Source organism: Elaeis guineensis, chromosome 6 (assembly GCF_000442705.2).
Source record: "Elaeis guineensis isolate ETL-2024a chromosome 6, EG11, whole genome shotgun sequence".
Classification (NCBI taxonomy): Eukaryota; Viridiplantae; Streptophyta; class Magnoliopsida; order Arecales; family Arecaceae; genus Elaeis; species Elaeis guineensis.
In genome coordinates this window covers 14,667,608-14,695,115 of record NC_025998.2, presented here as the reverse complement: position 1 = coordinate 14,695,115, position 27,508 = coordinate 14,667,608, and the positions used below count along the sequence as shown (strand labels likewise).

Below are 27,508 nucleotides of genomic sequence, written 5' to 3'. Positions count from 1 at the left end.
ATTTAGTGAGTGTGTGTGGTCTATTTACTATGACACTCCATATATTATAGTCAAGTACTTGTATAAAATTCTCATTCGAGCTTTTCAATAAGTATAGTTTGACCCATTGAAAAGTGGAGGTCGGTTTGTGGATTGCCCGTCGACTAGAGATGTGCCAAATTAGACTGTCATAGATCTTTAGCTCTTGATGGTTAAATCAAGTAAGAACTAGAGCACCAGACTCTGATACCACTTGTTGCCCAGAAATGGAACCCAAGAGGGGGTGAATTGGGTCTTTTTAAAATTTTAAAAGATTAGTGCTCTAAAATAATGTACAAAAGAGATCGAGTGAAGTGGGTTGATATTCAATAAAAATAAATTCAAACACAAAAGAAAGAATGTAAGTAAATGGCACAAAGAACAAGTAAAGAAAAGTAAGCACAGTAAACATAAGAATTTATAGTGGTTCGGTGCCAACCTTGCACCTACATCCACTCTCCAAGTCCCTACTTAGAAATTCAATCCACTAAATAGATTCAAAGTTACAATACATCGGACACTCCCATCCTTGCTATTCAAGCAAGAATACTTATTTTTTGGGTACAAGCCAATCCTTAACAATCTGATTCAGGGTTTGGATCAATCCAAACGAGTTTTGAAACCTTCCAAAACTCAAAAATCCAAATACAATTTCAGAAAAATAGAGTACAAAAAATTTAGCACATAATCTCCTTAAATAGATACAATGAATACAAAATAAATATAATATTTAAGGGAAAGAAGCTTTTGCTGAACACCCTGAATGAATTCCACACTTGATTGCTACTGGAGAGTGGTTAGTGAAGTGATTGAATGCTTCTTTTCTCTCTTTTAGGGCTGAATGAGCTTTTCACGCATGTAAGCTTTGAATGCTAGCAAAACTTATGATTTTTCTCTTCAAAAGAGCTTTTATAATCACTATCTATCCTTGAAAATATCTTAGAGTTGGTTTAGAGCCATTGGAGAGTATTTAATACGTATTAAATACATCAAAAATGAGTTGAAAACTAGTCGTTACGCAGCTTGCCCAGAATGGGACATCCCATGGGGCATCCCACTGGCATTGGGACATCCCATGGGATGCCTCAATTGGCCAGACAGAAAGTTAAGCTTTCTGTTTTGGTCTCAGGATCTCAGGGGTCATCTCAAGTGGGTCATCCCAGGTGAGTCGTCCTACTACGTGCCATGAGCAAAATGAAGCATGCCGGCTGTCCAACAAAAAGAGATGACCTAGATGGATCGTCTCATTTTATTCCAACCTAATTTTTTTATACATTTAAGGTTCAAAACTTATCAGAATACTTTCAAATGCTCTCAAGTGGATTCAAATCAATTTGGACACTCTCAAAAGCCTTCAAAAATTTCTCCAACTTGCTGAAACTTCAACTTTTGGCACACTTGATAAAGTTTTTCAAACACAATCTTTTAGACTACCTGAAACATCATAAAAATAATCTTCAAAGATAGAAAATACATTAATAGTCCCCTCAAATAGTTTGTGATCATCAAAATCAATTCTTAGAGCAACATCATGGATAAATTATCAAAACTCAATATCAGTCATATGATAGATTAATTAGCTCAAGTCCAGTTGTGACTTCTATGAAAATTTTTTTCCATCAATCATACTGCTGTGGCTACAGACTCTTGGACTTAGCCTCTCAAATCCCATAGGACTACTCCTCTCTATCAAAGTCGATAGATCCTATCTTGATGCGCACCCCACTCCTACAGTGGATCAACTGTCGTCAACATCTACTACAAGGGCTCATTGAGACTCATGTTTATGTGTCAATCAAATTCCAGCAGCCTCACTGCTAGTAGCAGTACCATCTCAAGTCAAAGAACCAGTCACACAACTACAGCATCGAGACAATCACTGACGGTTGAATAGAAATCTAAGTGATCTCTCGTATGATCATGCTCAGTGTCAATTATTCACTAACAACCACCCGCACTTATCGCTCTATATCTCTACATAGTAGACTAGAGACCCATCTTTTTCGAAGAAAGTAATTTGTGCATCAGTCTGTCCGGATCCATCATCGTCCTCATAATGATCCTATGATCGAGAATATTTAAGAATTAAATACATGTCTCTAATTCTTAACACTTTGAGAATATGTATCGAAGCTAATTCTATGGATGATTAAAGGACACCTCACATTTGAATGAAAAAAAATTATCTTTTTATTGATCATATCAACATATTAAATATAAAATTATATCCTAGATTTATTACAATGTGTTAACCATATTGGCTTCTGGACATACATCTAACATCTATGATTTTATGTTCTAATCTTCTGCATATGATCTTAAGAAAAATTTTTATAGGAATAGCACTAGCTACGAAGAGGGGCAAGCTGATCCACTCAATGGTAATGTTTTGGCAACCATGGGCCATGTCTGATATTGCCAATTATGGTTAGTAATCGACTAGTGCCTAGTCCAAGTCTTCTAAGATTAAGGAAAGGATTCTTAGGTAATTAAATTTTTCCTCTTCTTTGTTTTTTTTAATTTTGGATAAATTACTAGAACCCATTCGATTTTAGTCCAATTTCACTTAATTGCATCCTCTCGACTCTAAAATATATCAAACTAGTCCTTTAAATTTTTGAGATATTCCAATGTAATTCTACCATCTATCTCCATTAATAGAATGCTATCATTATAAAATGATCAAACTATCCTTATGTCCGTCTCTTTCCTCCTTTCTCTCCAATTGTTCTCCTTCTCCACCTCTGATGCCAACATCTCTCTTCGCTCCTTCCCTATCCTTCTCATCCTCTTCTTCTCCTTATTGTCCTCTTCCTCTAAGCTCATTCATGTGCCTTCTTCCTTTACGGTGACTCCCTCTATCTCCACCCATTCCTCACTGATGATCTCTCATTTTTTCTCATCTTTCTCCTCATCTACTCTTCCTCCTCCAAGTCTATTTGTGAGCCCTTTTTCTCTATAGTGGCTCCCTCCACCTCCGCCCATCCCGTCGCTGAACCCTTCTTTCCTCTCCCTTTACTTTTCTCCCACTTCTCCTCCTCCTCCAAGCCCGCCTATGTTCTGCCAATCCACTCCATGGTGTAGCTCCAACCACCTCCATTCCTTCCTTATCAGTGACCTCTTCTTCCTCCTCTCCTTCCTCCCCTTTTTCCTCTCCCACTTCTCCTCCTCCGAGCTCATCCATATCTCTCTCTACGGTGGCTTCCACCACCTTCGTCCCTTCCTCACGGTGACCTCTCCTTCCCTTCCTCCCCTTCCTCTTTATCCACATTTTCTTCTTTTCTTCCTCCTCCTCCAAGCTCGCCTATGACCCCTCCTTTCCTCTCTTCTTTCTCTTCACCAACTTCTTATCCTCTTCCTCCAAGCCCACTCATGACCCCTCCTCCATGCATGATCACTCCCTTTATCTTCACCCTTCCCTACCGATAGCTCCTCTTTCTCCCTCTTCTCCTTCAATCCTGATCCACTTCTCTTCATCATCTTCCTCCTTCTCTATGACCATCCATGAGTGCTCTCCCTCCTTTTTCCTCCCCTTCCTCCTAACCTCTTCTCCTCCTCCTCCAATCATGCTTATGAGGCCTTTAACAACGTCCTCTCCTTCTACACCGACTTCCATGATCCCACCCTCCCCCTCCATGGTAACTCCCTCCATCTCCATCTCTTCCTTACTGGTGATTCATCCAATATGGGCAAAGGATATTTTCACTTGTTGAAATAGAAAACTAACACCGTTTGTTGGTAAGTGAATGATAGAACCATATTGAAACATTTCAAAAATTTGATACACTATTTTGACAAGTTTTAAAGTCGAGGGGGTGTAAATAAAATAGAACTAAAGTTGAGAGGATGTTCCTATAATTTATCTTTTAATTTATCTATAAGTGTTGTAGATCTATTTTGCTGGAGGTTTGTAATGGTTGGCACTACACTCTTGAAGGGTCTTGTTTTGCTTCACTATTTGTTTGAGCCTTACTTGTTTCTTTGTATTCTGATCAATTCATAAATGAAAAGGTAGTTTTGTATTTTATTGAAAATGGTGGTGATCTAGTCACCTTTTGCCAAAGAAAAAGAAAATTAAGACCGATATATAAGTTTGAGCCCTCGATAATTATCTAGATTCAGGAGAACTGCTACATGCAACATTATTTTCTTGTTAAGGCCTGCAACAAATGCTAGGGAAGGCTTCTCCCAAGAGAAAGACTGTAGTAAAGCTTTGGGTACTTTGAGACATCTCATCACGATGGCCAGATAGAGTGGAGACATGCCGGCATTGTTTAGTATAAATGCTAGTTTGACATCCTCCTCCAATAATACATTGGCCACACTTTCATGGTTATATTTGGTAGCCTCATGCAAAGCATTGTCCTCACCCATATTCGTTGCCCTCAGCACTCTCACTTCCATCCCGTCCTCCCTTGCAAATCGAATGATTAGGGAGACCATCTTGTCATGTCCAGCCCTTGTAGCACAATGTAATGGAGTATCAAGCCATAAGTTTGGTGCTGCCAAAAGAGATCTTTCTATGTGACAAATCTCCTTGGCGTGCTAGAAATGTCCTTGGCTAGCAACTACATGTAGGGCCGTATTCCCCTCATGTGTTACTTTGAGGAGGCAGCTCACAACTTTTTATCTTGCAGCATAATTTGGTATTGTTATTGCGATCTCCCCCCACCAAAGCTCCAAAAGAAAAATTTTCTTGTGTCAGTAATTCATTTAGAATTATTATGTCTGAGGGATCTTGAACTTCCATCCATAAATTTATTATTAATCAAATAGATGTTAAGACTACCTTTTTGCATAGAGATCTTGAAGAAAAGATTTATATGCAATAGTCTGAGGGATTTTTCTATGCAAGGCTAGGAGCACAAAGTCTGCAGACTTGTTCGATCCCTCTATAGGTTGAAGCAATCCCCTAAGTAATAGCATAAAAAGTTTGATTAGATGATCATTTCTTATAGATTTCAAATCAATAAATTTGATATTATCTTTATCATAAATGAATTAATTGATTGATTTATTTTTCTTTGCCTTTATGCTGATGATATTTTGATTCTTACTCCTGATGTTGACTTAATCAATGACATCAAAAATTTTCTATCACATCATTTTGAAATTAAAGATTTAGGTGAAGCTAATCTAATTATTGATATAAAAATTATTTGTACTTCTGATTCAATCTGTTTATCCCAATCTCACTATACTCAAATGATTATTAATAAATTTGAATATTTTGATTACTCTTTTATATCTACTTCTTATGATCTATCCATCCATCTCTTGAAGAACACAGAAAAATCTATGAACCAAAAAAAGTATGCTTAGATCATTGGTTAATTTGATATTGTTTATGTCATTTCTAGACTTAGTAGATATACTAGTAATTCTAGTATAATTCATTGGACTACTTTAGAAAGAGAAATATGGCATCTAAAAGGTACTATTGATTATTTTCTATATTTTGTAGATTATTCAGATGTACTTGAGGGATATAGTGATTTTAATTAGATTTCTAATACACTAGATATCAAATCTACTTTTGCCTATGTTTTTCTTCTTAGAGGGAGTGTTATTTCTTAGCAATCTTTCAAACAAAATATTTTAGCTAGAAGTACTATAGAAGTAAAATTTATTGTAATTGATTCTATCCATTCTGAAGCTGAATGGCTAAAAGAACTTCTATCAAAGATTCCTCTAGTATCTTCTCCTATTCCTCTCATATCTTTTTACTATGATTCAAGAGCTGTAATTCATTTTTGTAAAAAGAATCTTATGAATACTAAAATAAACAAACATATCAAACTAAGACAAAAGTCTATAAAAATAAAAGAGAAACTTTCAATTATTTTTTTGAATTATATTATAACTAACCTTAACCTTGCATATTGCCTTACAGAAGACTTAAATAGGACTAATTAAGATCCTAGAGTCATCGAGAGAGATGGGCTTAGTCTATAAAGGATCTTTCAGTAATGAAAACTCAATCTTTATGATAAAAGATCCCTTAAAGAAGCTTCAATATGGTAAGAATAAACTGATTGATCAGTCAAGAAATATATGTGGTTTATCTGATATAGGAGTCATAGACTTCAAACTATCTCTATAGTGATTAGTGCTCTTATATAGTACTTAAAAAGAGTTTATCTTTGAATGAGATCTAAGAGATATTTCTTAAGATATGATACTACACATATTACTTGAGGGGCTCATCTATATGAGCTTATCCATATTTGGTGATGGGTAGAGACATAGGCAATCTCTAAAAACTCTCATGAAATAATCAAGATATCTGCACACCATCATTAATATACAAAATTACGACATGAGCTGTTATATTGTGTATATAATAAGAGAAATCTGAGTCAAAAAAATATAGTTCAAGATCTGGTTCACTCTATATTCTTCATATTGATACTATTAACTCTAAGTGAAGTCATGAAAGATACTTTACCTATTGCATAGTATATATATCCAGTAAAATATCATTTCACATTGTTAAATTTTAAACTTTAATTGTTTCATAAATTTTTAAGGAGAATTGTTGGTGTTTTGGAGGGAATTAAGAATTCAAATTTTCTCAAACCAATTCCAACCAAATTCTAACTCTTTGTTTTGTTTAGTCCCATATTGGATAGGAGCAAAGTTGAGAAGGGGTTTATATTGAAAATCATTCTCTTGAGTTTTGTAAAGTTTTAGGATAAACCACATACGTGCGCATGTGGCTCGACTAAACTTGGCTCACATGTGCATAATTGCACCATGCTCGCGATGTGGCAGGACCTATATTTTATTTATTTTCTCTTTTATGACTATTTATTATCAATTTTTATGATTTAATTTGGGATAAATACCATATTTTAACGTTGCTTTTTTGTCCATTAATTTTCTACCTGTTAGATCGATTAATGATTTTCTACCCATTAGATCGGTTAACTATGAGATTTATAATATTTTTTTTTAATGTTAGATTAACCCAAATGGCTAATTCTTGAGCCTATAAATTGGGTTCTTTGTGAGAAGTTGGTGTGTGCAAGAAAAACCTCTCTCCTTTCCTAATCTAACCCCTTTTTTGATCATCTTCTCTCCTAAAGTTTCTTTTTCAAGTTTTTTCTTATCTATTTCTTTGTTCTTCCATCTCCTGGGTTAAAAGCTTTCTCATTCTCTCCACGATCGTGTCCACAGCAAAAGTTACCAGTTGTATCTTGGAGTAGAGTTCACAAATTTGATCCTGTATGAAGTCAAAAATCGTCTTAGGACAATGCACTGTACGCCTCCGATGCATAAGTTTTTAGTTTAATTTAATATTAATTTTATAATAGATTTTAATTATTAGTTCAATTAGATCGCAATCAGCTCTCATAAAAAATAAATTATATTGCATATTCCCAATAGGCTAGTTACACTTGAGTGGACATTCACTCTAGCTTGATTAGATCTAGATCAAATGACAGGGATCTTGCATCAATAATCTGAGTAGTGGAAGTGATCTACTATTTATAAATTATTTACATGCCAAAAGTTATATGAGACTCTTAACCTATGAATCAGATGATCGAAAAAGTCAACAATTTATATAATATGAAACAGTACATTTTTTTGATCATTTGATATAAAGTATAGGAGTCTCCAAATCATATAATTTTTGGTATGTGTGCACTTTGAAGGCAGACATTTAGCTACTTAAAAGGTAACCAAATTAGCAGCCATTCATCTCAAAGAATACAAATGTTGAACTGATCCTCCAAATATCAAAGAGAAGAGGAAGAGCACCATCGATCTAGATCCCCTAGTTGGTTATCCAACTGATCGTAGTCCTCGAGCCCCTTTCCAAAACAATGTTAGTTACTCTCGGTATGGTAATGGCATATTCACCTGTCCATGGAATAGTGATGTCATGCAAACGGGAACAACCCGCTGCTACCAAGGATGAATGTGAGACTCGAATTACAAAACCTGCCTTGCCACTACTCAAGATACATGTCGTGGAGTATATAGTGTTGTATGCACCAAGTATGCTACAGCCAATGGCAATCTAATTATTGGAGGTGTTTAAATGGTGCCTGAAGTATATGGGTGTAGCTGGCAATTCAGAACTTCGGTACATAGATAGTGCTTAAAAGTACGAGTGTCAATGGCAATGCAGGACTTTGTTAGTGAGGGAGAGGTGCCCGGTCCACCAAATTTGGCTTTTGAAATCTATTAGACGGAGAACGTGATTTTGGATCTTGCAGTTAGTACACACTTGCTAGGCTCATAAATAATTATTTCGTAGAGAGAAATATTTTGTGTACTGTAGATGGTGCAGTTCAATACATCGTTCGCATTGATTAACTCACATATGAGATCGGATGCGGTGTGAAAAAATTTTTTTTTTTTTTTTTTTCCAATCCCATGCGGAAGCCAATCACTGCGGTGCACAAAGTATTTCTCTTTCGAGGGACAGCAGATTATCGGGGGTATAAGTGGGCTGGGGGGCCAAGACGATAACGGTCTATTCAACAGTACATCCTCCACCAGTGGATTTTATGAGGGCTCCGTTCCCCTGAACTGGCACAATTCCAAATAGTTTTAGGTCAAACTGCATGTCTCCTTCAACCATACGCGCCATGACTTGTTTGTCTTGAATCTGAGGAAACCATTTGAGCCTAGCTCTGTATCGGAGATTAACATGAATGGTTCTTCCTTCGGGAGAAAAAAATAAAAAAAAGCAAGCATCGTCATGTTATAACATCAAGAAAGAGCTATGATTTGCTGTATGAGACCAAGAGAAATGCATCATACGGCCAAATCAATAAAGTACTGATATCTTCTCCGTATCAAGTGCTGGTATCAAAATATAAGCCATATTGATACTCGGTTTGGAGTATACCAGCTGAATAGCTGTATATATAGGATTCAGTACCAAGATTGAAAACTTAAGCACAAGTGCTCATCGTTTAATTATATCTCAAACCCAGTGAACCTGTGATCTCTACACAGCCAAAGAAGGTTTAGGAAGGAGAAAATCTCCATGTCCTTTCCATTCATGCGAGAGCTAAAGAACAATCATGAAAGCTTATTTTTTTTCAATACAAAGGTGGAACATTTTACATGTGAATAAATAAAAGTATTTAAAATATTATTCCCAATGCAATCTAGATGCGAGAAATTCTTTGGACATCTATTAGCCATGCATGCTAACAACTGCTGCTTACAATGATCTTGATTTTTACTCACCTATAGATCATCCCTAATAGGAAAAAGATAGCATAACCAACCAATATGCGAAGCAGTGAACGGATGATGCTTTGACCGGTCAGCAACTTAGGAAGAGGACGTTTGTGAACAAGCCGGAGTGTGGTCGCCCGAATCCATCGTCTATACCCTCGCCTGATCCCTACTGTTCTCACCAAACTAAAGTAATTATAATGAATCAGTATATGAGCTAAAAGAGGGGTTCCGAGAAGAATGAAGCATAGAAGAATGCTGATACTAGGTGTCTGGGAGCCAACGCTGCATATATCTATCAACTGTCCAAGAAAGGACCCATATGCGAGTATATCTATCAACTGTCCTTGTTCCTGCATACATAAGCCAGCATTTGGCCACGATGGAGCAGAGTAACGAGAAGGCATCTGAAATTAGGAACACCTTGAAAGCATACTTTTTCCCTAGAACTGCTGTGCCACGATCTGAAGGATCATCAGCTGTGTACCCCCCAGGGATGTTGAAAGCAGCAGCAAATGTGACCGTAGCAATCAACACCGAAGCGATCCCGAGATTTCTGGATAAATCTACATGTTGCTCTATTTCCTTAGCCTCGTTGTTCGATGATTTTTCTTTGGCCCTATCATCGCCGGATGGTTTCTCTTCGGCCTCATCGCTGGATAATTCGACCCTTTTTAAATCATGCAATTCTCGTGGACTGGAGCGAGCCTCTGTTAAGGCCAAGCAGCTAGCAATGCAGTATTCTGCGTTCTACATTACATGAATAATTATGGAACATAAAAAGAGAGATCGGTTGAAAGATTGAGAACACTATATATTTAGTTAACATTAACCATGTGCTTGGTACGAAGGATGGATCGAAGGAATGATGGATAGAGGATTAGAAAGCATAGAAAGAAAAAAATGATGGATGAAAAATTCATCCATCCTCTTATATATTTAGTGAAACATAAAAGGATGGACGAAAATAATTTCTCCCTTTATTTAGTATAGAAAAAATGAGAAAAAGAATGGATGAAAATAATTCCTCCCTTTATTTAGTATAGAAAAAATGAGAAAAAAGATGGATGATATTTATATAATATTTTACTAAACTATCTTTTAATAAAAATATTATTATTATTAGTTTATAATACTTATTTATATTAAAGAAATAAATAATATATAGACTTATAATCTTTATAATCTATAATTATATAAAAAATTATATAAATATTCAATTTAATACATAATTTTATAAATTAATTATTAATAAATTAAATAGATAAATAAATAATTAATTAATAATTTAATTTAAATAGTTAATTAATATTATACAAGTAATTAATTAAAAAATAATAAATAAAAATAAAAAAATAGAAGATGATCTAATTATTTAATTATAATTATAAAAATTATATACTAAAATAAAAATAATGATTACTAAAATCTAATAGTATATGATTAATAGTATATATAAAAATATATATAAATAATATGAATAAAAAAGTGATGAAGTATTATATTTTTATTAAAAAAATTAATGAGAGGTAATTTTATCAATGCCAAAGTCCGTTCTTCAATGCTCGATCCATCCATCCTTCATTCTCTCAAGTTGAGAAAATGCAAAATAATAGATCAAAGTAGATGGGCAATTCTTTCATTTTCATCCATCATTCTCATAATTTTTTGAATCAAACAGTAAATAAAAGTCATGTATCCTTCAAATCCCATCCATCTATTCTCTCGTGACTCCAACCAAATATAAGATAAATATATTATAATTTTTGTTGGGTATAAAATACCCCCCAGCCGAAGTTCATGACAGGAGTGACCCTCCGGAGATTCTACCGACTTCCGACCTTCGGCGACATCTCTCCGAACCTCTCTGGCGGTCGAGCCTCCGAAACACTCCCAAGTTCTGCCGACGGATAAGCCCCCACCAGCATCGACCGGATTCTTCGCGACGGACGGACCCCACCCAAATTTTCACGATGATCGACCACCTTCTAGACTTCGTCCGGACTCCTACGGGAGCCGGACTTCGCCCCCGACTTCGGCTACAGGTGGACTTCATCCGGACTCCTACGGGAGCCGGACTTCGCCCCTGACTTCGGCTACAGGTGGACTTCATCCGGACTCCTACGGGAGCCAGATTTCGTCCCCGACTTCGACTGCAGGTAGACTTCATCCGGACTCCTACGGGAGCCGGACTTCGTCCCCAACTTCAACTGCAGGTGGACTTCATCCGGACTCCTACGGGAGCCGGACTTCGTCCCTGACTTCAACTAAAGGAAGACTTCATCCGGACTCCTGCAGGAGCCGGACTTCATCTCCGACTTCAACTGCGCAGGTAGACTTCATCCGGAGTCCTACGGGAGTCGTACTTCATCCCCGACTTCAACTGAAGGAAGACTTCATCCGGACTCCTACGGGAGCCGGACTTCGTCCCTGACTCTGGCTGCAGGTAGACCTCACCCCGAACTCCTACGAGGGCCGGACTCCGAGCTCCTACCGCAAGCGACCCACTCCGAGCTTCCGCTACGTAGCGATCTACTTCAAGTTTCTACCATGAGCGGTCCGTGCCGGATCCCCACCATAGGCCTTCGTCCGAGTTTCCATTGCGGACGAACCTCCCCAGCACCGTCCAACATCCACCGCCGGTCGGCCCTCTGTCGAAGTCTGCGAGAAATCAGACTGCGTCTGCAGAAAGCCTCTGACCGAACTCCTACGACGAGTAATCCTCGCCTGCCGCCGTAGCGCCCAAGGCACCCAACAGGATCTGCAGCATCCGAGCTCCTTTCAGATGGACAGCTACCTCTCTCCACCAGGCACCTCAACCGAACTTCGGCCGACAGGCCTGGACCCCTGGCAGGCCACAGTAACAGCCATGACTCTGCTCTACTTCCTGCGATGGATCCCGCGTGGCTCCATTACTCCCTTGCAAGCCACAGTAACGGCCACGACTCTGCTCCACTTCCTGTGACGGATCCCGTGTGGCTCCATCACTCCCTGGCAGGCCACGATAATGGCCACTACTCTGCGCCACTTCCTGCAATGGATACCGCACGGCTCCTCCACCCTCTGGCAGTCGCGACAATGGACGCCGCTTCACTCCCCGCGACAGACTCCACGTGGCAGATCGCAGTGATGGCCATGATTCCACTCCACTACGTTTCACAACAAACTCCTCCTAGTCCCAAACGGCCCACTGCCAGACGGTTACAAACATCGCTATCATCCATTGCACCCTCCGCCTATAAAAAGGGGACCCCAGATACGTTATTCTCTAAGCTCTCATTTTCTATCTCAAAACTCTGCTAAAATTACTGTTCGAGCACTCCATTCTTGTTGAGGCAGAGAACTGACTTGAGCGCTGGAGGGTCTTGCCGGAGTACCCCACCTCCGATTTAGACTTCCCTTGCAGGTCCCGATGGCGACCGTGGCTCCCTCGACTCCAGCTTCTCCGACGCAGGCAGATTTTTGCACCAACAGGATTGGAGCTAGAAGAAGGGCGTGTCTTCGCAGTACCCTTGTTCTTAAAGGAGCGCTCAACGGGACCGCCTCCGGTCATCTTTTTCGATGACCTCTCCTCCTTCCCCCACTAGATCTTCACCCGATGCCTCCTCGCAAAGCATCCACACGGCGATCCACGGCCTCTGCGGCCAGATCTCAGGCTCCGACCTCACCTCCAGTTTCCCAGCCTTCTCTTCCTCCTCCGGCAACAGCCGTCGGCATGGGGCGGTCAGATGATCGGCTTCCGACGGATTTCGCCAACACCATCTCGAGAGAATTCCGACAGGGAGAAACCAGCATATTGGCCGTACCTCCCAAGCGACAAAAGATTGAGGAGTCCATAACCTTTACTGAAGAAGATGCTCGGGGAGTCCAATTTCCTCATAACGATGCAGTTGTAGTTTCTTTGAATATAGGTAATTACGATGTCCGTCGCATTCTTGTCGACAATGAAAGTTTGGCTGATATTTTATTCTACGATGCCTTCTCAAAAATATCCATCCTTGACAGCCATTTGGGACCGATTAACTCCCCTCTGGTAGGGTTCACCGGCGATGCTGTCCCGATGGAAGGGGTAATAACTTTGACTGTAGCTGTGGGTCGATATCCAAGATAATCCAGAGCTCTGGTGAATTTTTTGATGGTGAAGGTGCCGTCAGCCTACAACGCAATCCTCGGTCGACCTGGCCTCAACGCTCTCCGGGCCGTAGTGTCAACCTACCATTTGAAATTGAAATTTCTTACCAACCAGGAGGTTGGAGAAGTCAGGAGAGACCAAGCCCTGGCCAGACATTGCTACAACATAGCCTTGCAAAGAAGTGACCAATCTGACCTCTATCTGGTTGATGGGCTGGACGCCCGTGATGATCTCGCTGAGGAAAGGGGCGGCCCAATCGAAGACCTGGTTTCGATCCCTTTGAACGATGGAAATGCGGAGCATGTGGTGAAGATCGGCTCCAACCTGGGGGAAGAGGTGCGGACGCATCTCATTGATTTTCTACAAAAGAATGTGGACGTTTTCGCTTGGGTTCCAGCAGACATACCGGAGATTGACATAGAAGTCATGGAACACCATCTGGCCGTCGATCCAAAGCATCGATCGATGAAAGAAAAGGTCCGAGGTCATGCACCGGAGAGGCAGAAAGCGATAGCCGAAGAAGTGGACAAACTCCTGAAAGCCGGGTTCATTAGAGAAGTCAGTTATCCTGATTGAATTTCCAACGTCGTCCTAGTCAAAAAGGCAAACGGCGAGTGAAGGATGTGTATAGACTTTAAAAAGCTAAATAAAGCCTGCCCAAAGGACAGCTACCCCCTGCCTAGAATTGATCAACTGATGGATGTAACCTCGGGCCATGAGCTCCTCACCTTTATGATTATTCTCTGGCTATAATCAAATCAGGATGGCACCAGAAGACGAAAAAAAGACCGCTTTCATTACTAACCATGGCCTTTACTGTTATAAGGTCATGCCTTTTGGCCTCAAAAATGCAGGTGCGACCTATCAGCGGTTGGTGAACAAAATCTTCAAGGAGCAGATCGGCCGCAACATGGAGGTCTACGTGGACGACATGCTCGTGAAAAGTAAATCTTCCATGAACTACGTCGCCGACCTCGAGGAGACCTTCGACGCCCTCCGAAAATATAAGATGAAGCTGAACCCGACTAAATGTGCTTTCGGAGTGACCTCGGAGAAGCTCCTGGGCTTCATGGTATCGGGGCGCGGGATTGAAGCCAATCCAGAGAAAATTTGTGCCATCCAGGAGATGGCCGTCCCGAAGTCGATAAAAGAGGTTCAACGCCTTACAGGGAGGGTAGCAGCCCTGAATCGCTTCGTCGCGAGATCGGTCGAACCGTGCTTACCCTTCTTCCAAATCCTCAAGCGGCCGAAGAACTTCTGTTGGACCCCTGAGTGCCAACAGGCATTTGAAGAGATAAGGAGCTACCTCGGCTCGCCCCCGTTGTTAGCGAAGCCCGAGCCTGGAGAGGAGCTATTTTTGTACTTGCGGTCTTTTTTATGGCTCTCGCAGTAGTCCTTGTCAAGGAAGAAGCAAAGATTCAGCGATCGATCTACTACATCAGTCGCACGTTGAGAGACGTCGAAACCAGGTATACTAAATTAGAGAAACTAACTTACGCCCTGTTGATTGCAGCCCGGAGGCTCCGACCCTACTTTCAAGGGCACACCATAACGTTACTCACCGACCAGCCGATCAAGGCGATTCTGCACCGGGCAGATGCCTCCGGGAGGATGGTGAAATGAGCAATCGAGTTCACAGAATTTGACATCAACTATCGACCTAGACCGACGGTAAAAGCCCAGATATTGATAGATTTTATAGTAGAGTGCACTATCTCGGAGGAGGCTGAACCTGAACAGGGTGAAATTGATGACCTTGAGCCCCGACCGAACTCCCCTGAAGGAGAAGCCGCCCCCCCTGGTTGTTTTTGGGCCCTCTACGTGGATGGGTCTTCCAACATGTCGGGCACGGGAGCGGGCCTGATCTTGATCAGTCCAGAGGGAATTGTCATGGAGTACGCTCTGCGCTTCGAGTTTCCCGCAACAAATAATGGAGCATAATATGAAGCCTTGATCACAGGGTTGAGGATCGCCAAAGAATTGAGAGTAGACCGGCTCCAAGTTCACAGCGACTCCCAACTGGTAGTGGGACAAGTCAGCGGAAGCTATGAAGCACGGGAGGACAGCATGGCTAGATATCTCGAAAAGGTAAAGGAGCTTGTCCCTGCCTTTAGTAGCTTCGACATCAGGCAGATTTCAAGGATGAAAAATATCAGGGCCGATCTTCTCTCCAAGCTGGCTACACTGGTTCCGGCTGAATTGCCCAAGGGTGTTCTCTTTGAAGTTCTGAAGTGCCCAAGTACGGAAGAATCGCGGCCTGTGATGGAAGTGGACCATGAGCCCAGTTGGATCGACCCTCTGGTGGCATGTCTCAGAGACGGGGTTCTCCCTCATGATGCAAAAGAAGTTCGGAAGCTCAAAAATCAAGCCTCCCGATACATCCTTTATGAGGACAAGTTGTACCAGAGATCATACTCTCTGCCCCTTTTAAAATACCTTCGGCCTTCGGAAGTTGACTACGCCTTATGGGAGGTGCATGAAGGAATCTGCGAAAGCCATCTAGGGGCTAGATCCTTATCCCACAAGTTGCTCCGCCAAGGATATTACTGGCCGACAATGCATCGTGACTCGATTGAATACATCAGAAAGTGTGACCGATGTCAGAGATATGCCAACATCCAAAGACAGTCCGCCGTCGAGCTTACACCCTTGAGTGCCCCATGGTCGTTTGCGCAATGGGGGATGGATATTCTTGGACCCTTTCCCGTGGCATCAGGGCAGAGGAAGTTCCTCCTGGTAGCGATTGACTATTTCACCAAGTGGGTCTAAGCCGAACCACTGGCAAAAATCACAGAAGCTAAAGTGCAAGACTTCGTCTGGAAGTCAATCATTTGCAGGTTCGGCCTGTCAAGAACCCTAATCACTGATAATGGACAGCAATTCGCGGGAGCGAGATTCACCGAATTCTGTGAAGACCTGAACATCTCCTATAACTTCACATCAGTAGCCCATCCTCAGGCGAACGGCGAAGCTAAAGTGACCAACAGAACCCTGCTGCAAGGGATCAAGACAAGGCTCGAAAAGGCGAAGGAAACTTGGGCAGACGAACTTTATCATGTGCTATGGGCGTACCAAACTACCCAAAGACTGCCCACGGGAGAGTCCCCCTTCGCTCTGGCCTTCGGAACGGAGGCTGTTATCCCAATTGAGCTTAAACTCCCGTCAGCACGAGTCGTGGCATTCAACGAACATCACAATTCGCAAGGTCTTAAAGCCAACCTCGACTTACTGGAAGAAAAGCGAGAGGTAGCTCAAGTTTGGATGGCAGCCTACAGACAGAAAGTCGCCCGCTATTACAATTTTCGGGTCAAAAATAAAGTCTTTAGAGCAGGAGATCTAGTGCTTTGACGAGCCGCTATCTCACAACCTCAGGATCGAGGGAAGCTCACCCCAAATTGGGAAGGTCCATACGAAGTCACAACCTCGGCCAAAGTCTGCGAGAAACCGGACTGCGTCTGCAGAAAGCCTCTGACCGAACTCCTACGACGAGTAATCCTCGCCTGCCGCCTTAGCACCCAAGGCACCCAACAGGATCTGCAGCATCCGAGCTCCTTTCATATGGATAGCTACCTCTCTCCGCCAGGCACCTCAACCGAACTTTGGCCGACAGGCCTGGACCCCTGGCAGGCCACAGTAACGGCCACGACTCTGCTACACCTCCTGCGACGGATCCCGCACGGCTCCATTACTCCCTGGCAGGCCACAGTAACGGCCACGACTCTGCTCCACTTCCTGCGATGGATCCCGCGTGGCTCCATCACTCCCTGGCAGGCCACGATAATGGCCACTACTCTGCGCCACTTCCTGCGACAGATACCGTGTGGCTCCTCCACCCTCTGGCAAATCGCGACAACGGACGCCGCTTCACTCCCCGCGACATTCTCCACGTGGCAGATCGCAGTGATGGCCACGATTCCACTCCACTACGTTTCACAACAAACTCCACCTAGCCCCGAACGGCCCACTGCCAGACGGTTACAAATGTCGCTATCATCCATTGCACCCTCCGTCTATAAAAAGGGGACCCCAGATACGTTATTCTCTAAGCTCTCGTTTTCTATCTCAAAACTCTGCTAAAATTGCCGTTCGAGCACTCCATTCTTGTTGAGGCAGAGAATTGACTTAAGCGTCGGAGGGTCTTGCCGGAGCAACCCCACCTCCGGTTTAGACTTCCCTTGCAGGTTCCGGCAGCGACCGCGGCTCCCTCGACTCCAGCTTCTCCGACGCAGATGGATTTTTGCACCAACACTTTCTATGAGTAAAAATATCACAGATTTTATGATAATATTTATTTATTAAATTATATATATATATATATATATATATATATATATATTATATATATATATATATATATATATATAGTACAAAAGGCCAAGTAACTCTGACTCTTTTCACAATGAGCTCAAAAGTGTCGTCCAGCAATCGACGTCTCGTTAACAACATTAGCATTTATTATCCGAAGAAATAAATGCTTCTGATTAAGATTTGTGTTTAGAAAAATATCTTGGAGGTTCACAAGCATGCGAATTGAAGAAAGGTGCTCATGCTTCAAATATAATTTCTGTGCCTCCTTGCGCGCCCGCGAGGGAGAGGGAGAAAGGCTTTAGACTATAAGGAAAGAAATCTTTATTTTATGTGACAGACCTTACCCGGCTCTTAGGTTAGCAAGCCAAACATGTACAAGGTCGTTGAGAGTTTACCATCCGGAAGTGGAGGCCGCCTTCCAACTTTGCATAAGCCAAGTCAAGAGGGGTGAAGCCGTCACGGTTTACAATGTTGACACGTACGGTTTTGTCCCGTAGAAGAAAATAAACGCCCTCTTGGTCACTATTTTCAATAGCCGTGTGTAACGGTGTATTCCCCTTGTAATCCTGGTCATTTAATAACTTCCTGAAATTTGGTCTACTGGAGAGAATTTTCTTGACTCCATCTAATCTTCTCCTCTGGAAAGCGACATGAAGAAAATTGTTTCCCTCCTTATCTAATAGTTCATATGTTTGGAAGCATTGTTGTAAAATCTGATCAACTATGCTATAGTTTCCCATACTAACTGCAATATGTATGGGAAATAAACCATTGGCATCTAATAGGTAGGCCGTAGAGGAATCGTGCTTCAATAATAGCTTCACCGTATCATGATAACCATCCACCGCTGCATAACGAAGAGTTCTCCCTAATGAATCGACTTGTTTGGCGAGCATTGGCTCCAGTCGCAATAAGTCTTGTGTAACATCTATTACGAAAATATCATGAAAGGTATTGTGAGTACTCATGTTATACAATGTTCATGGTGTTTCCATAAATTAAAAGACAGCTCACTGTATTCCATGCATGTGCTTGCTTTTGTACTTTGCTTATGCATCTAGTAAGACATTTAATCAAATGGAGGATGTTGCAGCCAATCCTCTGTCGCCTGTCGTCAGTGATAAGTACCTGCAAAATGAAGTCCTCACAGACCGAAATTGTATCCGACGAGGACCCTCCGATGCTTAAATCGGTGGAGAGTGATAAATAGCAGATAAGAATATTTGAAATGACAAAGACTCAGCGCAGAATTGTCTTACCAATACTATTCAATAACTTTCCTTTTATAGATGATTCAAGTATAATCGTCGAGCACATGGTCCCATTTTTTATGACACTAAATTATCGGATCATAATAATGAAGTTAATGTGCTATTTATATCTCCTAATGATCGTGACACGTAGTCGATAACCGTTTATAATGGTTAGATGTGTAGGTTCCGCACATTCCAGCCTTATGTGATCATGAGAAGATATACCAACTATATATCGATAATAGTAGTAGGTCGGTAGTCGTGGAGACCCAAATGAATATCGATCGGTTACTTGATATGCCGATGGTCTTCGATCGAAGATTGATCAAGTTGTCCATTGTTGGTTGATGATAGCTGACTGTCGGTCGGTCAACTAATTATTAATCGGAGTCAAAGTATTATGTTCATAAGGCCGATGTAGAGTCGGAGTCAGGGGTTAGTTGTTTTGTCCCAACAGTTACCCCTCACTCCCAAGTCTAAGGTAGTCTGACATGTATAATATCACGTGGTCTATTACATTGGACGAAGGGAGTTATCACATGCTGCCTCGAACCCCGACTTGACTACTAGTATTAATGACTTTTTTGGAGTACGAGAGATCTCCAGCTATTTTGTTGTTTCGATAGCTGTGAAATCATCATTGGACCATCATTTTAGAAAGATAATTCGGCACCGGATGATTTGATTCTGACCAGTAGATTTTGGCCACATGTCAAAACATCATTGACTCTGAGCTATTCACGTGGATAACGGTAAAGTGGCACAATCTAGAAGCAGGTGCATCGATCCGTCTGATCGATGGTCGATCGTGATGTCGCCACATGTCGATATCTGAGGAGATCCAGATTTGATCGATTTCATCCAGACCATTGAAGGATTCTATATATATGAAGTCGCTTTCAGCCAGATTTTTACTTTGCATTTGTCACCATCCTCTGCAGCGGAAGGTTCTGTCGATTGTCCCAGTACTAGGAGCTCTTGGGCTTTGTTTCTTGCACCATCTCTGATTTCAGGTTGAGTTCCCTTATCTTCCTCTTGGGTTTTCTTCATCTTAGGGTTTTTCTTCTTTTTTTTCTTAGTTCTTCATTTTTCATGGCCAGTAGAAAAGCTTCTTCTTCTCGGGATAGTCGGTCGGAAATTCCGACCGACGATTCTCCTTGTGGTCCGAAAACAAAAGCTTCTTCCTTATCCGGACCCAACATTGAACGACTTCGAAAATAATATCGTATTTTGGAGCATTTTAGCTTTTCGCTCCTAATTCAGACGATCGGGTGAATTTTTCTCTTTCGGACTAGGTCACAATTTATGTCGAGGACCTTTGGATCGATTTTCGATTCTCAATTTTGGAGTTTGTCCGAAATTTTTTTGATTATTATGACCTCTGTCCTGCTCAGTTGGCCCCGAATTCTATCCGGCTGATCATCAGCTTCATTCTGTTATGTCAGCTTATACCGACTATTTCTCGTCCTTCTCTTTTTCGATCTTTCTTTATCCTTCATCCTCATCCGAAGGTCAAGGATTGGTGATTCTTTAATCCGAGAAAAGATCTTTCTTTTATCACGAGTCTTCCATCGTCTATTCATGAATGAAAGAACCAATTTTTTTGTTTCTTTTTCTTTTTTTATATCTGATCTGACTTGATTTATCTTCTACTTTCAGTGGGCATATGATATGCACGATCTTAAGAGCGGCTATCGAAAGATTTTCAGCTTTCATCGATCGTGGATGGATAAGGTGGCGGCTGTCACTGCTGAAAAGAATACTGTCGTCGAATAATTTCAAGTGGTAACTGAGCGAGAGAAGGAACTTCAAGAATAGATCTCTTAAATGATGGCCGACCTACAATCTTTTAGAGCCAAACTTGAGTTGGCTCGTCAAAATATATTGTCTCTTGAGTTGTGGATCAAGAGTAAGAAGCACTCCATCCATCAGCTCTGGTGAGAGAGGGACAGATGCATTGATGAACTTGAAGCCGAATGCGGAAAGCATCGGGCCACTCTGAAAAAGCTGGCACTGGCCGATGCTGAGTCGGCTTCCGCGAAAGCTGAAGCTGAGTCAGCAAGGGAAGCCCTAAATCTGACCGTCAAAAACTTCAAAAATTTTGAAAAATTCAAAGAAGAGATTCTCGAAGGCAGATATGCTTCCTACTACGTCGGATACGAGGATGGTCGAGATGCGGTCAGAAAATTATACCCAGATTTGAACTTGAGCAGCATCATTCCTCCTTGTTCGAAAGATGAAGCTGCGAAGAAGGGACTGCACCGACCGAAGATGATGTGCCGACTGCACTAGAAGCTGTTCCAATCATCGATGCTGCGTTGGAGCGAGGAGATGAAGACAACGACTGGTGATCAGTGTAGCACTTTTATTTTTTTTTTGTAATCAAAAATTTTGTAATTGGACCTTGGGTCCAATTTTGTAACTTTCTTTCAATGAATGAAAGAAAAAATTTTCAAGTACCAACTCTTTCTTTTCTATGTATCTGCAATGTCATTGAATTATGGTTTGACTATCGAATATCGATCAATGAGTCGAATATTCAGTAGTAATTGTAGAATTATTTATTAGTCGAATATCAACAGACATACTTTACTTTTTAGGTATTAGGATAAACAATGATAAGCCGAATATCCTTCGACTGACCATAATCAAGTCAGTATGTCTAGTTATTTGATAAACGATGACAAGTCGAATATCCTTCGACTGATCGTAGTCAAGTCGGTATAGTTTCAATTCGATCTGAGTCATATTGATATAGTATTTTACTTAGTTAAAATTAAATCGGCATAAATGGTCGTTCCATTAGAGTCAATTTTTACAGTGAAAAGTTGAGATATAGTCGGTACCGAGATCAATCGATATATCGCTTTTACAGTGATTATTGTGTTATTTTTATAGTAATAGATATTTGATTGAATTGACCATCCATTTATCTTATATTTGTAGTAGCCAAACTTTTGTGATTCTGAATTTTTTTCATTCTGAGCACTGTACATATGACCATTTATTATAATCTTTAATTTCAGCATTCTACGTTCGAAATAGCTGTTCTCAAGAGTTTCCAGCGATATGCTCCAGTCTAAGTATCTCGATTATTCTATAAGTCTTCCATTTGAAAATAATTTTTCTGTCTAGGGTCTTGAGACTTTGCTTTCCTTAGACTAGATTCCTGGATGAAGACCTTCGATTTAACTTTATATTATATCAGACTACTTTTGTATATGTATTCGACTTGAGCTTACTGTCGATTCTAGTATTAGATGCTTCCATTTGATTGCTCGGCTCACTATATTTTTCACCCTTGCTGATGGTAATCCGATCTCAAGTAGGATCATTGCTTTTATTTTATAGGTCAGATTGAATGATAATTCTCCCATTGATATGCAAGAAGTTATTCGATATACCTATAAGATCGGATATAGTTCTTCCACTCAGAGGCCTTTAGCTTCATTCAGTCTGATTTTGAGCCTGTGCAAAATTATTCGATTTGTTACTTCTACTTCATCGTTGGATTGTGGATAGCCGACTGATGTGAGTTTGTACGTAATATAAAATTTTACACAGAATGCTTTGAAGTTTCGATTGTCAAAGTACCGACCATTATCGGTGATGATGGTATGTGGTAGATCGAATCTGCATATGATTGACTTTTGAATGAAATCTTCCATCTTACTTTCAGTGATCTATGCCAGAGGTTTTGCTTCCACTCATTTGGTGAAGTAATCGATGGTGATCACTATAAATTTTCTCTAACTAGATGCTGGAGGGAAAAGATCAAGTATGTCTATTCTCTATTATGCGAAGGGCCATGGTGCAACTACTGATGTCAGCGACTAGCTGGTTGATGCTGTATATTTACATATTTCTGACATGATTCACATCTTCGGACAAGTTCAGCTACATCTTTCTTCATGGTGGGCTAATAATATCCTTGTCGTAAGACTTTGTAAGCTAAAAACTTGCCCCCAAAGTGATTTCTACAAATCCCTTCATGAACTTCTCTGAGTGCATAGTCAGCATCTGTCGGTCTCAAACACTTCAATAAGAAAGAGAGAATGACCTTTTATATAGTTGGTCATTCATCAAAATGTATTGCGAGACCATCCATCTAAGTTGTTTGGCTTCTGAAGAGTCTGTTGGTAGAGTTTCATCAGTCAGGTACTGAATAATCGGATCCATCCAGTTTGATTTATCCTTGATTTGTAGCACTTCGGATCCATCCAGTTTGGTTTATCCTTGATTTATAGCACTTCTTTGACTTTATCAATACTCGACTATTTAAAATATTCGACGAATGTCCGACCCAATGAGTTAAAAGAAGTGGTTGCGAGTCATGAAAGTACATCGACTCAAGTATTTTCTATCCTTGGAATGTGAAAGATCTCAAAATATTTTAGGATTGACGTAAGATCTTTCACCTTCTGAAGATACTTCATCATAATAGGATCTCGGGCTTCAAACTTGTCCTTAACCTGCTCAGCAATCAACTGTGAGTTGGTGAAGACTTTCAGATTATCAATATCAAGTTCATTGATAATCTTTAAGCTGGCTAAGAGTGCTTCATATTCGACTTGATTATTCGAAGCTTTAAAATTAAACCGAAGAGCATATTCTGTTACAACTCCTTCAGAATTAGTGAGGATGAGACCAGCTCCATTGCCTTATGCATTAGATGCTCTATCAATATGTATCACCCACACTGATGTTAAGTCAGGCTCGGAAGTTGTAGCTTGCTTTATTTTGTTGTTAGCTTCATCCTCAGGATTATTATCAGATATTGTACACTCGGCAATGAAGTCAGCCTAAATTTACACCTTCATCGATGGATGTGGATGATATTGCATATCAAATTCTTCGAGCTTTATTGCCCACTTTGCCATTCGATCCAAAGTTCAGGTCAGTGTAAAATTACCTTCAACGGCTGATATGTCAAGATGACAATAGGATGTGTCTGAAAGTATGGATGAAGTTGCTGTGATGATATGATTAGAGCATAGATCATCTTCTTTGCTCTTGAATATCTTACTTTGGTATTATAAAGTACTTTGCTAGTGTAGTAGATTGGTTGTTAAATTTTATTTTCATTCTCCTAGATAAGTACCGAACTAACTACCTCCGTCGAAGTCACCAAGTAGAGATACAAAATTTCTCCGATCTTTGATTTTATAAGCAATGGTGAAAATGTCAGATATCTTTTTAGATCTTCAAAGGACTGTCGGTACTTGTCTGACCATGAGAAGTCTTTTGCTTACCTTAAGATTTTGAAAAAGGATAAGTATCTTTTTGCCGATCTTGAGATGAATCGGCTAAGTACGACGATCCTTCCATTAAGCTGCTGTATCTCTTTCTTAGAGCTTGGATGCTTCATATTGATGATAGCCTTTATTTTCTCAGAATTGACCTCGATTTCTCATTACGATACAAAAAATTCAAAAAAAATTTCAGAAGTTATCCCGAATGCACATTTGATCGGATTCAACTTCATCTGATGTCGTTGAAGTATGCTGAAGGCTTCTTCCAGATTTGAATATGATCAATAGTTTGAGAGCTTTTCACCAGCATATCATCTACATAGACTTTCATATTCCACACAATTAGTACCTTGAATATTTTGTTGACTAGCCATTGATAGGTAGCTCCGGTATTCTTTAAACTGAAAGGCATTACTTTATAACAATAGATGCCTTTGTCGATTACGAAGGCTGTGTGCCCTTCATCTTCAGGTGCCATCCAAATATGATTATAGCCTACAAAGGCATCCATAAAATTTAAGAGTCGGTGTTCCTAAGTTGCATCAACTAGTTGATCAATTTTCGACAGAGAAAAACTATCCTTCGGACAAGCTTCATTCAGATTCGTATAGTTGATGCAAATCCTCCACTTTTCATTGGTCTTTCTCACCATTACTATATTGATGAGCCAATCGGGATAATTAGCTTCTCTGATAAAGTCAGCCGTGAGAAACTTATCGACTTCTTCGTCGATGATATTCTATCATTGAGAAGCAAAAGACCTTTTCTTTTATCTCACCGGCTTAATCTTTGGATCAATATTTAACCGGTAGGTTATTATCTCTGGAGGAATACCTAACATGTCAGTAGTCGACCAATCAAAAATATCGATATTTATTCTAAGTAGATTTATTAGTTGTTGCTGCTCCGATCAGACAACTGCGATCCAATTTAGATCGTCCTCTCAGGATCCACTTCTTTTAGTGAGATGGAAACAGTTGCTCGGCTGGTTCATCCCTTTTTTTATTTTCTCTTTAGTCTAATTTATCAACGAATAAAGAGTCTTCAGATTGATTATTCTGTGTGAAAATCAAGAAGCAACGTCGGATAAGTTATTGATCTCCACATATTTTTCTAACTCCGTTTCTTGTCAGAAATTAGACTAGCAGATGATATTTCGAGACTACTGCTCTCGAGCATTAAGTTCAGATCATCCGAATGTGGCATTATAAGTCGAGAAAACTCAGACAACTGTGAATATCAAGAGAACAGTACTCTATTGTGGTTCAGCTCCGACGTTAGTAGGAGAATAATTTTTTCTTCCATGATAACTGCATCTCTAATGAAACTGACTAATGCGTCAAGACTCCTGAGTCGATCAGTCAGTAGTCGCATTCGAAAGAAAATCGAGTAAAGTAGAATATCTGTTGAGCTTTCATTATCCATTAAAATTTTTTTTATATCATAGTTTGCTATCGTTGTCGAGATAACGACAGCATCATCATGAAAAATTTATATTCTCTGAACATATTCTTCCAAAAAAATAATTACATTATCGAGTCATCGTTTCTTCACCGACTCTTCTTCAAAAGTTGCCCCCCAATACTTCTATCGCCCGATGATTATATTAATTACTCCCATCATTGGTCAATTGTTGAGTATCTCTTCAGCTTGCGACTGAGATTGTTAATCGTGAGTCGGATGATCTCGTCAGAATTTTTTGAGATAGTCTCACTGAATCAGGGCCTCTATCTTATTTCTGAGCTAGATACACTATTCGGTATTGTGATCGTGATCATAATGAAACCGATAGTATTTCTTCCTGTCACGACTCTTTGATGGTACTTTCATTGGAGAGGGGCATCGTAGATACTCCTCTCCTTTGATCTCCATCAATATCTGGGCATGGAGAGCAAAAAAAGAAGTATAAGAGCCATACCTACTATAATTGTTTGGCTTCAGACTCCGTCATCGAGGTGAAGCTCGCTTATTGATAATTGACCGACTTGATTCGATCGAAGCTTTACTTTTCTTCTGTTTCTTCTTCTGATCTTTTTTTTTCTATCTGGTGTCGGTCAGAAGCAGCTTCATCTACATGAATATACTTATACGCGCGCTCTAGAAGTTCAGCATAGGTCTGAGGGAGAGTCTTGTCTAGAGAGTAAGTAAATCTGGATCCCCTCAGATCCCTCTTCATGGTCGATATGGTCATATCTTCATTGAGACTCTGACTTCCAGTGTGGCCGCATTAAAACGAGCCCTAAAATCTCTCAACATCTTTGTCTCACCTTGTTTAATTGAAAAGAGACTGTCTGATATCCGTAGCGGCCTTCAGCTAGTGCTGAAGTGGGCCATGAAAGAATACTCGAGCTGTTCGAAGGAGCTAATGCTCTCCGACTGAAGTCCGAAAGATCAGGCTCAAGCAGCCTTTCGAATAGTTCGGGAAGCTGATGCATAGGAGGACATCGGTTGCCCCCTGAATCATCATGAGAGCCTTATAGCTCTCCAAATGATCGATTGGATCGGTGGAGCTATCGTATGGCTCCATCTGTGACATCTTAAATCGAGATAAAATCAGTTCATCTAGGATGCGTTGAGAGAGAGGCTGGACAATATGAAAGTCGTAGTCATTGGAGGACTTTCAACCTTTCACCTGAAGTTGGGCAAGCTGAGGGTCAATTTCTTTAAACTTGCATTCATAGTCGTCAAGTCGCCATTATTGAAAAACTCCAGGGATAGAACCTCCTGAAGAGCTTGAAGATAGAGAAGTAGAAGGCGTCCGCGGCCTTTTCTCCTTTTTGATACTATGTGCTCGAGAAGGAGGGAGAGAACACCGTGAATGATGGGTGGCATGATGGGAGTGCCAAAAATGCAGTTGCCCATCTTGGTGGGAGTGTTGAGACGATCACTGCTCTGAAGATGAGAAAGGTGAATGTCATAGAAGATGGTGGCTGTGCCTAGATGGCACTGACTGAGCCACCGGCTCTTCCACTGGTGGCTGTTGCTACTGCTAAGTTTGTTGCTACTAGAGGTTTTGGACCGCCTCCGTTAGTACCTTCATTTGCTGTATTAATGCAGCAATCTGTGCATCTGTGGTGATCACAGGATGCGAAAAACTAGACTCTGCCATTGGAGGTGGGGGAGGAACATCTTTCGGATGAAAAAACTGCCTCGCCGATCCTGTCGAGTGTTGAGCTCTGATTTTTGACATGATAGACTGTATTCTTCTCCTACCTGGTGCGTCAATCTGTTACAGTCAATCTCCTGTCATCTGTCGTCAGTAATGAGCACCTGCAAAATGAAGTCCTCACAGATCGAAATTGTATCCGACAGGGACTCTCCGATACTTAAATCAATAGAGA

General features: G+C 40.8%; 1 pseudogene; it reads right to left on the bottom strand.

Annotated features, from left to right (window-relative positions):
* Positions 1-3,427: 3,427 nt before the first annotated feature.
* The window catches only part of LOC140858730 (protein ACCELERATED CELL DEATH 6-like), a 66,486-nt pseudogene continuing 42,405 nt past the window's right edge, over positions 3,428-27,508 (bottom strand).